Here is a 13,440-nt window from a genome sequence, read left to right on the forward strand (position 1 = left end):
GTCAGAGTTACCCTCTAATGTCATGTGATAAGGTTTGGATATTAAGGTAAATTGGCTTTAAGGTTTGTAGGACCCTTCGAGATTCTAGAATGTGCACTTAAGGTTGCCTACCGACTTATATTACCAATGAGCATGGATTAGATTCATAAAGTGTTCCATATGTCATTGTTGTATAAGTACATCAACGACCTAACTCTTATGTTAAGAGTTTATGATATGAAGCTTGAGGATAACTTGGTTTATGAGAAGTACCCAATTCAGATATTGGATAGAAGATTTAATTAGGTTAGAAACAAACAAATTCCACTGGTTAAGGTTTTTTGAAGTAACCATTAGATAGAAGAGTCCATCTAAGAGGTGGAGTAAGATATGAGATAGAGTTTTCCACAATTGTTTGATTTAATTTTGGTGATTTCAAGTATGATAAGGAGTAGTTTTGCGGTGCTTTTGAAACTTGTCATTAATGAATAATGACATACACACTTATGTAAATGGACCAAACGATCGTGTATCATATGTTATAATGAAAAAATTAAAAAAAAAACCTAAACACGTTTTTACTCATTATTCTTACATTAGTTTCAATGAATTTAGAAAGAATTTAAATGGTTTGGAATTTTTGAGGTTAGAAAGCACAAAGGGGATTGATAGGGATCAATCACTACCATGTGAAGATTGCTTGGACTACAAAAGCAAGGTAGGTAAAATGGCCTTTCAAATTTGTTAGTTATTGATTATTTTGATAACATGTTATTATATGATGTGATGCGCCAATCACTCAAATATGTGCTTTAGATGGTTTAATCAATGTTTTGATTATATGATGCTTTGGATTATAATGTTGATGAATTATATTTAGACTATTGTTAATGTGAGCAAGTAATATTTAAGAATGTGGCTATTATGGATTATTGCATAGTCTTAAATCTTTGACTGATACTAGTAGTATGTGAAGTTGAGTAATAAGTAGTGTGTACCTGATTAACATAAAAAGTGACCAATATTGATTATACATGTTTGAAAGGTCATGAAATCATGTATGTTGAATTCCTCTTTTGAAGATGATGTATTTGAAATGCACTGATTATTAATGATTATGAGAGTATTCTAAGGATTATGATATGGTAAAACATCACTTAAATTGATCCTTGTAAGTTTAAGTATATTCTAAAATCTAAGATATGTGTTTTGGTAGTTGAAATATGCAATTGCGAGCAAATCGAAGGTTTAAAAAATTCATACTACACACCCATGTATGTTTGCATACACAACTATGTATATTTAGAGGAAAATAGTTCTCGTGTAAATGAAGCTTACGGGTATGTTAATTTAGGAATAAGTATAGGTTTGTGTGGTATGGAACATATGACCATGTATCATACCTTAAGTTACATGCCTATGTAGGTTAAGTATTAGGAAAAATTGAAAGTAAAGGCATAAGAAGCTAGTGGCACTAGTACCAATATTCCATACTCATATATGGATATGGAAATGACCGATTTACTTTATAAAGGATGGTTATGAAGGAATAAATAATAAGGCTCTAATAAAGGTAATATGAGATGAATAGTAGATAAACGTGTTAGACTTTGTGGAAAATGGCATGAAAGATATCGAATCCATAGCTTAAAGCTCGACCAACAAGTGTATTGGGTACACTTTTTGATTGACATTTGAGATATTTTATGTTTTCACCAGGCATCCAAGATATCAACTTACATGGTTTCACACTAGTCATTTGGGATGACATTGCTAATAAGGATTCGATGTTAGGCATCGAGAAGATTCAATGGGCATCTCGGATGCTAGAAAAACATCCATGATACCACAAGGGGATTAAATAGAGGACACATATGTCATTGTGATTAATTATGATATGTATATTTTAATTGGGTGTAATGTGGTCACCTATTTACTGAGAGTTTTTCGTTCACATGCTCTTTTATGGTTTTGCACATAGGAGTTTGGAGCAATAGGTTGTCAGCAGGGTAACTAATGGCTTAGCTCAAGGCAACGCATGAAGACATAGGCATTTTGGTCTTTTTAACTATTAAACAATGTTTATGTATAATGGACTTATTTATATTTCTTTATACACTATGATTATCATTATTTTGTTTTCAGACTTCTATATTTTGTTTTATTAATTAATAAGTTCACTTTTGGGATTGTAGGATATTAATTTATTATGCATGATTTTCATGCAAAACATATATAAGAAATTTCAAGATAATGCATCTTTTCAGGTACCTATTTCAAGAAAAGGTATTACATTGCTTCCAAATTTGTGAAAGGTAACAAGATTGATGCGTGAACAAGGAACTCATCTTAGTCAAAGTCAAGTCAAATTGAACTTAAAGTCACGAAAAGTGTATCAACTATGCTTAATGTAAAATCAATCGTTAAGGAAGTTAACCTTTATCTTGTTTACAATCTCGGGCACCTTTCTGGAATGTTCAAAACTTAAAGCTTTGAAGAGGATACCAACCATGCAATCAGTTGTATTGACCATTTCTTAGTGGCACGAGTAATTAAAGTCAACTATTGGGAGCTTTGATTAAGGTTGACTTTTAGCCATAAATAGTAGTACTGATTGTTCCAACTAATGGTGTTACCTATTCTGTCATAATTTTAAAAGAAAAAATGTCATTTTCAAAAGTCAACAATTATATTTTCAAACCCAATGGAACTACTAAATTTTCTAGTCCCTCAAACCTATAAATTGAGCTCACTTGAAGTGAAGAAAGGTTTCACAAGAAATTGCTATATGTAAAGCTAAAATCCTTTAAAGCTCATGCAATCTTTTTTTTCTCACTAAGCCAAACTCAAAACCTTGAGTAAACTTCTTGTACTCACATTATGTAATAAGTATTTGAGAGACATTTAAACGTAAAATCTTTGTACTCAAACACTTGTGGATGAAATCCTATTTAACTATTGTATTTGGGCTCAATCTTGAAGAACTAAGCGTAAAGAGTTTGGAGAAACTAGTAGAAACTCCAAGACCGTTTACTTAGAAAAGTAGACATAAGATGCTTGCAAGAGAAAACTTTAAACCACCTTAAATACTAAGCTTTTCTAATATTTTATCTTTTAATTTGTGTTTATATTTATTGTCAGTTATTTAAATTGCAATTCGTGCATTAAATTTTTTCAAAGAACTTATTCATCCTTCATTGGGTTCATTTTAAAAATTCAGAGGGTTTTTCATTTTGTTGAAATATGATACTAAGGTTGGGTGGCAGATGTTACATGAAACTTGTTAAACTTCATACATGAGTTAGGCTAATTTCAAATGGACTTTTTAGAAAAAGTACCTAGCAATAGACATCTTGTACATGTGAGCCTAGTAGTTCGTAAATTTGAAATAAGGTTGTATGACAGTAAAAGAGTTCTCCACCAAATTGAATGGCTTAGCTAAGTATGCCATAGAGGTGGCTAGCATCAATAAGGGCAAGATAAAGATTTTCATCAATAGGCTATAATATCCCTCCTTAGAATTACTACCCTCCGAAAGAGAAATGTTACAAATTAATATCCGAAACATCTATTTTTTTTAAATTACTTTAAACTAAACTCTTTATTAAAAGTGTTTAGAAATTATTCTAAGAAAACTGAAAATCTGGAAGTAAACAAAAGATGAATATATCCTATATGACTCATCTGAAAGCATTTGAAAACATGGAGTAATCATATAAAACTGTACAACCATCTCAAGAAGGTAAAAAGTCAACAAGAACATGCAACTATATGCATGTAATATAAACCAGTGATAACCTACTCCAACCGAATCTATCTTCGTTAACTTGACCCTGCCTCGCAGCTACCACAATCATCTGTACCTACAATCATGAAAGAAAAGGAAGTGAGAGATAAGAACACTCAGTAAGGGGAAAGAATTAAGTAAACTGTCACCTTTCATGTTCTAACTCACTCTCAAGACTCATTGTCACATCATAACCTCTATAAGAAATCAATGAGATAATCTAGTTCATTCTTTACTATTTGGGTCATACTTTGTCCCATCTAGTGTCCATTCGATACTTTCTGGAAGTTGACTATAAGGATTTGACACTTTTCTAAGCTCGAGTTCTCTTCCTTTCTCTTACTACACCATTTCTAAATCTGAATTGTACTTTACTACGAGTATGCTCTATTGCGAGTAGACCCTATGTGGGTCTATATCCTACTACGAATGTGCCCTATTATAGTTCATAGAATGCATGTATGTGTTATATCTTACTACTCTTACTTCTATCTAAAACTATCCATAACCCACTAGACTATACTCTTAGGATGACACTTGAATCTTAAGCCTCAAATTCCTTTTTTTGCTTTTTTTTCTTTTCTTCTTCTTTTCTTTTTATCTTCTTTCTTTCCTTTCCTTTCTTTCTTTTCTCCCTTTTCTTTTTCTCCTCTTTTTTTTTTCTTTCCAAAATTGTAAATCACTGTTCATGAGACTATTCACTTGGTATAACAGTCTTTTCTTCATATAATCTAATAGTCCAAACGGTCTCTAATTCATACAAACTATATATCATTAAAAAGACGATTCAAAGAGCTTTCCAACAAGCTATAACAACACTCATGATTCATCAAATAAGGTAGTCAAAATGTAAGATGAATAGTGACAAAAAACTTATTCATTATTCATTGATAAGACAGTCTTTTTGTTCATACATTTTAATAGTCCAAACGGTCTCCAATTTATACAAGTTATATATCATTGAAACGAGGATTCAAAGAGATTTCCAACAAGCTATAATAGAACTTATGATTTATCAGATAAGACACTCAAAATGTGGGATGAAGTCAGTGGTAAAATGGTAAATATTATCTAACTCTTTACCATGAACAAACTAACACACATAGATACCCCATATGGCAAAACAACATTTTTTAACTTAAAAATCATCATTTATAACATAGAGCCAAAGAACCAAAAACATAAAACATGAAACATACCAAAGATAATACCTCTTAGCTTGTTTTAAGCCAATCTTTGCAAGTTGGCTTCCTCATCTTTGTCTTGCTTCCTTTATCACCAAAACCACCTTAAATCAACACTAAAACATACTAACATATTCATATAACATGCATCTAATACATAGAAACATAGGTAAAGGGAAAGGAAGAGATTGTTTGGTTACCAAGGCTTTCAAAGTGCTTATTTGTTTTGTTTTCTTATTTTGTCTTCCAAAACCCCTTCAATTCTTCCTTTTTCTTCTCTAAACAAAAGAAAAAAACATGAAAAAGGCTGGCTGTTAGAATGGATTGGAGAAGATGATAGAAAAAGGCTTGAAGTTTCCTTTTTTTTTTTTTTGTCTTTTCTCTCTTTATATATGTCTATACCTTTTAATATGGATTTATATATGCATATATATATCTCTTTATCTTTTTGTCACTATTATATATATATATATATATATATATATATATATATATATATATATATATATATATATATATATATATATATAAACACACATACATATGAACATATATATTTAAAACTGAAAATATCTGGAAATAAGGTCAAAAGACATAAATGCCCTTGAAACGTATCTGAGGATAGTACATAGGCTCTAGTAAGATATTACTAAGAATGTTATGATGGGAGACCATGCCCTATTTCATATTTAGAGGTCCCAAGTAGGGCATAAAATTTGAGGTCATGAGGTAGGACATGACTAGAGATAATGATATCACTAACCTAGAGATCAGAATAAGTAATGTCAATAGGCAACTGAGAGGGTGGTAGTCATGATGAAGGTAGCTGGGATAATAAATACAAGAGGACCTTTCATTTCAATAGCAATAATGATCTTTTTACTTATCATAGATATGGACAAAGACATACTGTAACACTTTTAAGTGTGCTCTAGTGGTATTAGTGTCCTTTCTCTAAAATTTAAAATTTTAGATTTGGGTGGAATATAGGTTGAACTCAAAAATAGAATTTTGATCGAACCAAAAATAGATGTGTGGGCCTTTTTTGGGCTTTATGACTAGCCCAAGCATGATTAAGAACGACAAAAATAAAAAAGAGAAAAGGTAGAAAGAAAAACAAAAAAACAAAGAAACGGTGAAGTAGTTCTTGTGAAAGTAGGATAGTGATACGTATGTAAGTTATGCCCTTCCCATAATTTTTGGTTAAGTTTCCACACCTTGATTCAAAGAAGAGAGAAAGCCAAAATCTAGTAGCCTTGGGGATATCTCTAACAACTAAGAAAATGAGGAGAGAAGGAAGAAGATTAGCTGAAATAATCCAACTAAACTAGTCACAACCTTTTGTTTCTAGAGTCTAAAAGAAAAAGAGAGGGGAGAGAAAGAGTAGCCACCAACAACTAGGAAGAAGGCCACTAGAGGTAGTACAATGGGAAGAAAAAATTTGAGCTATTACTACCTCTTCTTGCCCAAAAAAATCCTAAGTAGGAGAACTTCCTACACGGTTTTGCATGAAATTTTCGTAGATTTTTTCATTGTCATATTTTGTTGTAATTGTATCTATGATTTTTCCCAAAAATCATAGTTGCTTATAATGACTTTTTTCAGCTGTATCCTTTGGATTTAGGTGCAATCTTTAGAGAAACTGGTTCTTGAATTTTGTTGCATATGGTTTATGTGTGTTAATGTGTATTGGATGAATTTGTGCCTAGATATTACTTATTTGTGACAAGTTTCTAAGCATGATTCTTAAGAAAGATGAGATCTTCTTGCAAGAGAAACTGATCTTGATCTAAAATCCATGAACTTTTGTGGCTAATTTAGGGTACTTGTATATATGTATTGTATATTGATTGCCAATGGGAAAGAAGGAAAAATATTGCAAGGTTTGGTTGAAAGGTCCGTGTATAAGGGATGTTAACAAGCTATGGCAAGGTTTTCCCATGAAAATGTCGTACATACCCTCAAATGTGATGTATTTGGGTTATGAGTTTGTATTGGATTTAGGTTGAAAAGTAGGTTGTAAGTCACCTCAAGAATCAACTAAAAAATTTCCTTTTGTCGCTACCAATTTTAATTATTAAGAAATTATTTTTTGTAACACCTGTAGGTATGCTTAAGGATATTTTACTCTTTTGACTTTGCTTGCATCCATTTGTGCTAATTTGATTATATATTTGTGCAAATCAAGATACATGGTCATGTAGGTAAGCCACAGACCTATGTATATAGTGGCAAGGGTAAAATGGTTTTTTCTTGTATGATTCGTGAAATTTGGCTAAGTATAGGAGACATGCACACTCATGTATAGTGGTATACATATGCTTGTGCCAATTTTGAATTTTGGATAAGGAGCAGTTTCGCAATAATTGTGGAAATTGCCATTACTATGAAACAACATACACGGTTGTGTATGAATAGTACACCCTCATGTATCACTAATTACAATGAAAATAAAATAAATCCAAATACATTTTCGTTCACATTCTCATCATATTTCAAGAAAATTAAGAGTTGTGAAAGTAAGCTAAAAGGGAAGTCGTTATAGTTTTGTTAAGAGAAGTTCTTGCCATGTGAAAACCTTTGCGTTGTCGAAGGAGAAGTAAGTAGTGTAGTATGATAATTTTGAAAAGTACAATAATAAAAGTGAAATAGTAATTTAATTTTTGAAAAAATGTCATATATGTTTTGTTTTTGGGCAAAATTTGGATGAATAAATGTATTCCAATTAACATTATCAAACCAATATGTGCATTTCTAACAATATTAGTGGACTCTTATATCTAGATGTGTCAATTGGATTTGGTCGATCTATGGCTTGGTTCAAGACATGGGAAAATGGCTTGGCTCAAATGGGAATTGTAACATGACAAGCTTAGCTCGTGGACCTAGACACAAGGCCAATGGGCTTGCCTGACACAGCTTGTTACTGTTTACGTAATTAATAAAAAAAATTAGATAAATAATTAATTAATAATTATAATATAAAATTTTATTTTTTATTAAAATTAATGAGCTGGGATTTTGTGAATGCAGATACTCCTCAAGGAGTTGACCCATCTATAATGTCAAGCTTCTAAGTTCAATGAATTCATGTACAAAAAGATTATAAAGAACAAAATGCTACAAAAATGACATGCATGCAAAGTATAGGCAAGAATCAATGCAATAAAAAAGCAAATGAGAGAAAGTTAGTATTTATACCTTTTCCAAGCTTTTTTCTTTGATAGATGATGATGAAGTTGAGCTTTCCAAGTTTTAGGCCTTTAAAGAGGTGCACCAACCAAGCTAAACTCTCATTGGTTGAGAGGTAGAGAGAAGGGAGAGGATTAGTGTTTTGTGAGCGAAGTAAGTTAGTTAAAATAAACTCATTCACTTGAAAATGAACTAATGGCTTATTTATATAGTGGTAGGTTAATTAACAAATATGTATTTGTTATTTAGTCCTTGAAAAATTCTTAATTTAACTATAACCATACATGTATATCAAACATATAGTTTAGCCACCTTAATTTCATCTTACTAACATTTTAACTCTTAAAATGTTACTTTTGCATCCATATAATACGTTATATGATTTCTACTTTTATTACCCTTTAGAAGGTGCTAACCAACCTTGGATAATTAATCATCACTGTCTAAAATGTTTAGTTTATTAGTGTGACCCTTTAGGTTCACTATGGTGTAGCTGTAAACTATTTTTCAAATGATTCGAAAATATATCTAAAAACTTAACGAGTATAGTAAACATTTAGCAATGTGTCATAACCCTTAAACTATTATAAAGGAACACTTCATCAAATCTAATTTTCCAGTCATATGTTTCACATAGGCAAGATCTTTTTGTTGTCCAATCTTGATAAATTTTAAGCTTATTGTTCATCAAAAACTTAATTTTGATTCTCTAAGAAATTATCAATTGATTTATTTGGAAACGTCATCACGAATATCCTTTGTATGACTTACATTATACTCTAGCTGAATATTTTAGTTTCTAATATTTATCAACATTCGTTTAGAAGCTCAAAACTAGGTCGAGTTAGTAGATATCCTGAATCCAATAATTTCGAGTCAACAGATCCTTTCTTGATCATTTGAAACATACAAGAAGCAAAATTGGCTTTGACACCATTTGAAAGATTATAAAGAACAAAATGTTACAAAAAGGACATGCATGCAAAGTATAGGCAAAAATTAATGCAATAAAGAAGCAAGCATGAGAAAGTCAGTGTTTATACCTTTTCCAAGCTTCTTTATTTGATGGCTTATGGTAGAGTTGCACCTTCAAAGTGTTAGGCCTCCAAAAAAGTGCACCAACCAAGTCAAACTCTCCTTGGCTGAAAGGAAGAAAGAAAATAGAGGATTTGTGTTTTGTGAGAAAAGTGATTTAGCAAAAGTGAACTAATTCACTTGAAAATGAACTAATGGCTTATTTATATAGTGATGGGTTAATTGAAAAATGAACTCATTCATTGCCTTTTGGCTTTGGCCTTTTTTATACTAGACTTAACCTTTTGGAAATTTTATTTCTTTGATCCAACTTTTGGACATGTTTGGGGTTGTTTTTTATTTTTCGTTATCCCAATTGTAAAAGCAATGTTAACCTTCACATGACCTTTCCCTTGTTTTTAAAACTTATGAATCTTATTTAGAAGCTCCAAAAGAGTGCATTCAATTTTATTGAAATTGTAATTTGTTATAAATGGTTTATAACTATTTACGAGGGATTGAAGAATCAAATTCACCTTAATTATATGAGAAATGACAACTCCATATGCATTCAACTGTTATAAGATATTTATCATCTTTATGATATGATCATCTAGAGGCATACCATCCCTTAGTCTTATTCTAAAAAATGTAGCACAAAACCGTATTTGAAATTTGCAAATTCTCTCTATGTAAGGCTAAGAGTATATTATACACATTTTACATGTTTTCATGCTTTGTTTGAAGTTCTTTGTTCATCAAAGCTAACATATGGCTTCAGGCCTTCAGATTATCTTTCTATCAGGTCTTGAAAACTTTTTTTTCTTGATCCATGGTAGTTGGAGCCAAATAAATTTTTGTTAGGTCTTAAAAATTATCTGTGGTCTTCAAGCACACAGACGTGTGTCCCATACCATACGTCCGTGTGTCGAAATCCAGAATGTAAGATTTTGCCTATCTATTTTGTGATCTACTCAACTCTACAAAATGCTCTACTAATCAATTTTGTTTTAGTGATTCAAACTTATGCATAAGCAAGAACCATCTTAAAAACATCACCAAAACATTAACATTATAAGGTCGTATTGTAAGGCATAATTCTATGTACAATCTAACATATAACAAAGACTCATTCATCAATCATCAATTCATGTTGTTATTTTAATAAACCCTATGTAATAATCTCTTAAACCATGATAATTAACTATAGGATCATACAACATACATTAAGAAAACACTATATTGAATTACTTATTCCAAAACGATTTAAAAAACATAATATTGTTAATCTCGCCATCACTAAATTATACATAATCAAATAATGAAAAAATTGTCACTAATCATAATATCATCCTTTTGATGGGGCATATGCTTTAGTCTACATAAAACGATATAAAAAAGAAAGAAGAGATTTCTACTTACCTCTAGATATTTTTGTTGTAATTAGTCACAGGGGAGGCTCATTCTCTTTTCTTTCCTTATCATTACGTTGATGAAATTGGGTCATTAGAGCTACTGTTTACAAGTTAGATGATCAAACTTCACTCTTTTTTTTTTTTTTTTTTTTTTGGAGTATTCATGCGTTTAGGTATTATGAATCATGATCCCTAAAATGCAACAATGTGACAAATATAAATTGAAATCGTGTTCAGCACACATAAGCATGTGTCTAAGGCATATGACTGTGTGTACCTAAATTTGAAATTTACATAAAATCATCTTATCCGACTAACGTGACAATGATACATGCATATGTCCCACTATGCACGACTGTGCTCCATAGAAAAATCACACTTTGACTTTCAAATCACATTGACTAAAACATATATTTAATAAACTCTCATAGAAAGACCATTTTACCCTTGAGATGTACCTATAGGTGTTACAATCACAAAGACTAACCCTAGCACTTTCATAACCACACTAAATACAACTTGGTAGCTCAAATTATCATATTACATTGCTTGATAAAAATTTGGAAACAATAGTAAATATATATATACACACCAATCTCAATTCTTAAATCACCATTATCAAGATTCAATATAATTATGCACACATATGTAGCCATGTAATCCTATTCAATTTTGATACGTAATTTCATAAAGTCAATACCATAGTCTCTTGTATATTCAACTTACTAAATTATTTTTTCATGCATATGAATCAATAGGACAAAACCATAGCCAACAAATTCACCAAAACCACAAAGGAGAGAAAATTAGAGGCTAATTGCTAACTTACCTTCCAATGACTTGTTTTTCTTTACATGGCTATAGAAATTTTACTGATCTAATATTTGCTTCTGCCTCTTAGGTTCACCCTTCAATGCTTTCACTTGCTTTGTTTGGTTTTGGAAAAATAAATGCATAAATATAGCTGAATCATGCTTTATGCCTTTTTTTATTATACCAAATAAAACCATGAACAACATTGATCTTCCATGAATGGTTGTTCTTACCATGGTTTCATTAAAACATATCTCAAAATCATCAGGAAATGTATCTTTTTCAAATTCAAATCTAATGAATGGATAAACAGGTGTCCCACGAGTAAGAACAACCATTTGTCTCTTTATTTAGCTAATTTTCATGCACTCAATGTGAAATGACCATTTTACCTTTTTATAAGGCATGAACAGACGTTCACCTTTGCAATGACAAACAATTAAGAGGAAAGAACTCAAATACCTTCGGACATACTTGTGGGTGTTGTAATTAGCTTCTAGGATAGTGCCAATTTCTAAGTTATCATACAAAATGGCCCCAACCCAACTTGAAGAGCTGAAAAAGCAATTAGACTAAGCCATTCAAATTAGGGCACACTAATTATTTTTGTGAAAAAGAGGATAGGACAATATGCATGTGTATTGACTATAGAGAGTTGAACAAAAAGACTGTAAAAAATAAGTACCCGTTTTTTAGGATTGATGATTTTTTTGATCAGTTTAAGGGTGCCTCAATATTTTCTAAAATTGATTTGAGATCTAAGTATCATCAGGTCTAGATAGCTGGGAGGGATATTATGATTAATGATTTAGCGGTCTTTATAGATTTGAATATAAGGTTTTTTGGATTGCCTTGATGATTCCATTATGGTATTTATGGATGAAATTTTGGTATACTTTAGGATTAGAAAGAGGATGTATAGCACTTGAGATTATGTTACAAAGATTAAGGGATAGATAGTTGTATGCTAAGTTTTCTTAGCATTAGTTTTGCATTGACAGTGGCATTCATTGGACATATGGTTTCAATGGATGACATCTTGATGTATTTAGGAATAAAGAGGTATTGGAGTGGCGGAAGCCTAAGACAATTAAGAAGATATAAAGGTTTCTCAAATTAGGAAGGTACTATAAATAGTTTGTGGAGGGCTTTACTAAGTTAGCTTAACCATTAACAAAACTAACTCTTGAGAATTTTCCCTTTAGATGGTTTTAGCCTTAAGGAGAGTTTTCACAAGTTGAAAAGGAGGTTAACATAAGTTTTCATTTTGACTTTGTTGATTGAGGGTGAGGATCATGATATTAACATAGATGTTTCATATCAAGGTTTAAGAGTAGTTTTGATATTGAGATGTAAGGTGATTGATTATGTCTCTTGTTAGCTTAATAAATACAAGACTCAGTATCTTACACGTGATTTGCAGTTTGTGCTTATGGTGTTTGCTTTGAAACACTATTTATATGGGGTTAAGAGTAACATACACAAATCACAAAAGTAACTTCTTTTCCAAAAAGGTATTAAATATAAGACAAAATAGGTGGTTAGAGTTGGTCAAGAATTATGACTGTGAGATTAAATACCACTCAAGTAAGGCCAATATGGTTTCAAGGTGTCGATGATTGGTAACACAGTAAAATTAAAAACTTTAAAATCATACAATCTGAAAAACCTAGGCTAAGATACCTAGGCTGAACATAAGATTCATGAACATAAATTAACATACAAAAGGTGTCAATGAAATACTCCTGCAGTAGGCAACTCTTTCGTTCTTTACATGGCTAAAAAATAATGATACCTAACCTTCAAGAGGTTGTGCCTTGGTATCTACATGAAACATATACTCAAAAAGAGGTTAATTCAGTTATAAGAGGCTATTAGGGCTCTGCAATTGAATATGCATATGAAGAAAGAGGTAACTAAGGTTTGTAAAATAAACTCTTGTATATTTTTCTCGCCAAGTGCATCTATTTATAATAAATAAACACCAGAATGATTGACTCCTTGATAAGGAATAGTCAACCCCTTGATAAAGAATAGTCGACCTTTCTTTATAAAA

This window comes from Mangifera indica, chromosome 3 (assembly GCF_011075055.1).
Source record: "Mangifera indica cultivar Alphonso chromosome 3, CATAS_Mindica_2.1, whole genome shotgun sequence".
Classification (NCBI taxonomy): Eukaryota; Viridiplantae; Streptophyta; class Magnoliopsida; order Sapindales; family Anacardiaceae; genus Mangifera; species Mangifera indica.